The 5,196-nt window shown below is 67.9% G+C and overlaps 1 protein-coding gene across 2 annotated transcripts in view; it reads left to right on the forward strand.

Annotated features, from left to right (window-relative positions):
- Positions 1 to 309: 309 nt before the first annotated feature.
- The window catches only part of LOC147090505 (eukaryotic translation initiation factor 5A-1-like), a 44,599-nt gene continuing 39,712 nt past the window's right edge, over positions 310 to 5,196 (forward strand). The window contains exon 1 of one of the 2 annotated variants that reach the window (XM_085977282.1): positions 310 to 386. The gene's annotated coding sequence lies outside the window, so the exon portion shown is untranslated. Of the gene's footprint in view, positions 461 to 5,196 lie in introns of both variants that reach the window. The other variant, XM_085977281.1, reaches the window with a different exon arrangement.

A 5,196-nucleotide genomic window follows, 5' to 3' on the forward strand; every position in this document is an offset into this window, starting at 1 on the left:
TTAGAAGAAATCCCCCCTCAAAAAGAGTCTTGTATGTGAAATCGATGCAAGTGCAATTTTTTTTTAAAAGGTGGTTGTGTTCAGTGATCTCTTTCGTGCAGTGCTGCAGAGGGAGTTGAGTTGGCCAGCTGGTTGTGTCGGAGCGCTGCCCCTTTAAGGCGCGGCCCCGCCCCGCCGCCTGAGGGGCAGCAGAATCCCGCGCATGCGCAGCGCGAAACGGCTCGATTCCGCGGGGCGCGCAGGCGCAGTGGCGGGTTAGCGGCTGGGCGAGGCGCGCAGGCGCAGTGGCGGGTTATCGCTGGGCGGGGCGCGCAGGCGCAGGGGCGGGTTATCAGCTGGGCGGACGCGCAGCCGTAGAAGGGCATTGAGCCAGGATCTGGGGCACGGTGAGTGGCGGCCATGTGGCGGCTCGGGAGGGGGGACGGGACAACCGGCTACTGAGGGACGGGGAGAGGAGGAGGTAGGCCTCGCTAACCAACCAAGCAGCGCGGCCGGGGGGGGTCGCCCGTGCCGTGATGGGGCGGAGGCCGTTGGTGGGGCGGAGGGACGGCGAGGAGCAGGCCGCGGCCGCCATTGGGCCCGGGGAGAGGGAGAGGGACTGGCGGGGCGGGGCAGGGCCGGGGGGAGGGAGAGGTTTGAGGAGTTGGGGAGAGGGTTCGGGTGAGAGCGGGTTGGGGGGATGAGAGAGGGTGGCCAAGAACTGCCGGTGCAGGTTCAGGGAGGGAGAGAGGGAGGGGTGGAGAGAGGGAGGGGTTGAGGGGTGGAGAGAGGGAGGGGTTGAGGGAGGGAGGGAGGGGTTGAGGGTGGGGTGGAGGGAGGGGTTGAGGGTGGGGTGGAGGGAGGGGTTGAGGGAGGGGTTGAGGGAGGGGGAGGGGTTGAGGGAGGGAGAAGGGGAGGGGTTGAGGGAGGGAGAAGGAAGGGGTTGAGGGAGGGAGAGGGGTTGAGGGAGAGGTTGAGGGGGGAGGGAGGAGCTGAGAGGGGGAGGGGTTGAGGGAGCGAGGGAGGGGTTGAGGGAGCGAGGGAGTGGTTTGAGGGGGAGCGGGGGAGGGTTTGAGGGGGAGCGGGGGAGGGGTCGAGCGGTCGAGGGGGAGGGCGGGAGGGGTCGAGGGAGAGAGGGGGAGGGGTCGAGGGAGAGGGGGAGGGGGAGGGGTCGAGGTGGAGGGGGAGCGGGGGAGGGGCCGAGGGGGAGCGAGGGACGGGGGCGTGAGGGGCGGGGGAGGGGCCGAGGGGGAGCGAGGGACGGGGGCGTGAGGGAGGGGAGAGGGGCTGAGGGAGAGGGAGGGAGAGGTTTGAGGAGTTGGGGAGAGGGTTCGGGTGAGAGCGAGTTGGGGGGGGATGAGAGAGGGTGGGCAAGAACTGGCGGTGCAGGTTCAGGGAGGGAGAGGTTTGAGAGGGGGGGGAGGGGTCGAGGGAGAGGGGGAGGGGTAGGGGGGATGGGTCGAGGGAGAGGGGGGGAGAGGGGTTTAGGGGGAGGGGTTGAGGTGGAGGGGGAGGGGGAGCGAGGGACGGGGGCGCGAGGGACGGGGGCTGAGGGACGGAGGCTGAGGGAGGGGAGAGGGGCTGAGGGAGGGAGAGGTTTGAGGAGTTGGGGAGAGGGTTCGGGTGAGAGCGAGTTGGGGGGGATGAGAGAGGGTGGGCAAGAACTGGCGGTGCAGGTTCAGAGGGGGGGGGTTGAGGGGGGAGGGGTTGAGGGGGGGGGAGGGGGGAGGCGAGGGAGGGGGGTGCGAGGGAGGGGGGTGGTTGAGGGGGAGCGAGGGGGGTGGTTGAGGGGGAGCGAGGGGGGTGGTTGAGGGGGAGCGAGGCGGGTGGTTGAGGGGGAGCGAGGCGGGTGGTTGAGGGGGAGCGATTGAGGGGGAGCGAGGCGGGTGGTTGAGGGGGAGCGAGGCGGGTGGTTGAGGGGGAGCGAGGCGGGTGGTTGAGGGGGAGCGAGGCGGGTGGTTGAGGGGGAGCGATTGAGGGGGAGCGAGGCGGGTGGTTGAGGGGGAGCGATTGAGGGGGAGCGAGGGGGAGCGGTTGAGGGGGAGCGAGGGGGGTGGTTGAGGGGGAGCGAGGGGGGTGGTTGAGGGGGGGCGAGGGGGGGGGCGAGGGGGGTGGTTGAGGGGGGGCGAGGGGGATGGTTGAGGGGGAGCGAGGGGGGTGGTTGAGGGGGATGGTTGAGGGGGAGCGAGGGGGGTGGTTGAGGGGGAGCGAGGGGGTGGTTGAGGGGGAGCGAGGGGGTGGTTGAGGGGGAGCGATGGGGGGTGTTGAAGGGGAGCGGGGTGGGTCGGGTTGAGGGGGCGGCAGGGGGAGAGGGGGTCAGCGGGAGGGGGGGCGAGGGGGGTGGTTGAGGGGGAGCGAGGCGGGTGGTTGAGGGGGAGCGAGGCGGGTGGTTGAGGGGGAGCGATTGAGGGGGAGCGAGGCGGGTGGTTGAGGGGGAGCGATTGAGGGGGAGCGAGGGGGAGCGGTTGAGGGGGAGCGAGGGGGGTGGTTGAGGGGGAGCGAGGGGGGTGGTTGAGGGGGAGCGAGGGGGGTGGTTGAGGGGGGGCGAGGGGGGGGGCGAGGGGGGTGGTTGAGGGGGGGCGAGGGGGATGGTTGAGGGGGAGCGAGGGGGGTGGTTGAGGGGGATGGTTGAGGGGGAGCGAGGGGGGTGGTTGAGGGGGAGCGAGGGGGTGGTTGAGGGGGAGCGAGGGGGTGGTTGAGGGGGAGCGATGGGGGGTGTTGAAGGGGAGCGGGGTGGGTCGGGTTGAGGGGGCGGCAGGGGGAGAGGGGGTCAGCGGGAGGGGGGGCGAGGGGGGTGGTTGAGGGGGAGCGAGGGGGGTGGTTGAGGGGGAGCGAGGGGGGTGGTTGAGGGGGAGCGAGGGGGGTGGTTGAGGGGGAGCGAGGGGGGTGGTTGAGGGGGAGCGAGGGGGGTGGTTGAGGGGGAGCGAGGGGGGTGGTTGAGGGGGAGCGAGGGGGGTGGTTGAGGGGGAGCGAGGGGGGTGGTTGAGGGGGAGCGAGGGGGGTGGTTGAGGGAGCGAGGGGGTGGTTGAGGGGGAGCGAGGGGGGTGGTTGAGGGGGAGCGAGGGGGGTGGTTGAGGGGGAGCGAGGGGGGTGGTTGAGGGGGGTGGTTGAGGGGGATGGTTGAGGGGGAGCGAGGGGGATGGTTGGGGGGAGCGAGGGGGGTGGTTGAGGGGGAGCGATGGGGGTGTTGAAGGGGAGCGGGGTGGTCGGGTTGAGGGGGCGGCAGGGGGAGAGGGGGTCAGGGGGAGAGGGGGTCAGCTGGAGGGGGGGGGCGAGGGGGTCAGCTGGAGGGGGGGCGAGGGGGTCAGCGGAGGGGGGAGAGCGGGGGTCAGCGGGAGGGTGGCCGAGGGGGTCAGCGGGAGGGGGGAGAGCGGGGGTCAGCGGGAGGGGGGGGCGAGGGGGTCAGCGGAGGGGGAGAGCGGGGGTCAGCGGGAGGGGGGAGAGGGGGTCAGCGGGAGGGGGGAGAGGGGGTCAGCGGGAGGGGGAACAGAGGGGGGGGTTAGCGGGAGGGGGGAGAGGGGGTTTAGCGGGAGGGGGGAGAGGGGTTTAGCGGGAGGGGGGAGAGAGGGGGTTAGCGGGAGAGGGGAGAGAGGGGGTTAGCGGGAGGGGGGAGAGAGGGGGTTAGCGGGAGGGGCTAGAGGGGGTTAGCGGGAGGGGGGAGAGAGGGGGTTAGCGGGAGGGGGGAGGGGAGAGAGGGGTTAGCGGGAGGGGGGAGAGAGGGGGTTAGCGGAGGGGCTAGAGGGGGTTAGCGGGAGGGGGAGAGAGGGGGGTTAGCGGGAGGGGGGAGAGGGGGGGTTAGCGATGAGGGGGGGTTAGCGGGAAGGGGGAGAGGAGGGGGGTTAGCGGGAGGGGAGAGGGGGGGTTAGCGGGAGGGGGGTTAGCGGGAGAGGGGGTTAGCGGGAGGGCAGAGAGTGGGGGGTTAGCGGAGAGGGGGAGAGGGGGGCGAGGGGGGTTAGCGGGAGAGGGGGGTTAGCGGGAGGGGGAGAGGGGGGGTTAGCGGGAGAGGGGTTAGCGGGAGAGGGGGTTAGCGGGAGGGCGAGAGTGGGGGGGTTAGCGGGAGAGGGGGTTAGCGGGAGAGGGGGTTAGCGGGAGTGGGGAGAGGGGGTTAGCGGGGGGGAGAGGGGGTTAGCGGAGAGGAGAGTGGGGGGTTAGCGGGAGGGGGGGAGGTGTTGGGGGGGGGATTAGCGGGAGGGGGGGTTAGGGGGAGAGGGGGGGTTAGCGGAGGGGGGAGATGGGGGTTAGCGGGAGGGGGGAGATGGGGGTTAGCGGTAAGTGAGGAGAGAGGGGGTTAGCGGTAGGGGGAGATGGGGGTTAGCGGTAAGTGAGGAGAGAGGGGGTTAGCGGGAGTGGGGAGGGAAGGTTAAGTGGAGGGTGGGACTGGTTTAGGGAGAGGAGAGGATTGAGTGTGTGAGTACTGCGCACAGTTCTGGTCACCACATTACAGGAAGGATGTGATTGCACTAGAGAGGGTGCAGAGGAGATTTACAAGGATGTTGCTGGGACTGGAGAATTTTATCTGAGGGAAGGTTGGCGAGGCTGGGGTTGTGCACTTTGAAACAGAGGAGGCTGAGGGGAGATTTAATTGAGGGGTATTTCCCCTAGCAGAGGGGTCAATAACCAGGGGGCATAGATTTAAAGTAATTGGTAGAAGGATTAGAGGGGAGTTGAGGATAGCTTTTTTCACCCAGAGGGTGGTGGGGGTCTGGAACTCACTGCCTGAAAGGGTGGTAGAGGTAGAAACCCTCATCGCATTTAAAAAGTACTTGGATATGCACTTGGGGGTGGCGGGGCAGAGGGAGTTTATACCTGGGAGTGGGCAGGGGGTGGAGAGGGAGTTTATGGCCACTTTTACTGAGACCAGCTTTATTATATATTTTAATCGAACAATTCAAATTTTCAAACTACCGTGGTGGGATTTGAACTAGATTGATTCCTGGGATGAGAGGGTTGTCCTATGATGAGAGATTGTGTCGAATGGGCCGATACTCCCTGGAGTTTAGAAGAATGAGAGGTGATCTCACTGAAACATACAAGATTCTGAAGGGGGATTGACAGGGTAGATGCTGAGAGGCTGTTTCCCCCTGGCTGGAGAGTCTAGAACCAGGGGGCACAGTCTCAGGGTAAGGGGTCGGCCATTTAAGACTGAGATGAGGAGGAATTTCTTCACTCAGAGGGCTGTGAATCTTTGGAATTCTCTGCCCCAGAGGGCTGTGAATG

This window comes from Somniosus microcephalus, unplaced genomic scaffold (genome assembly GCF_052327205.1).
Source record: "Somniosus microcephalus isolate GS21.2 unplaced genomic scaffold, FLI_Smic_1.0 unresolved_chr4, whole genome shotgun sequence".
Lineage (NCBI taxonomy): Eukaryota > Metazoa > Chordata > Chondrichthyes > Squaliformes > Somniosidae > Somniosus > Somniosus microcephalus.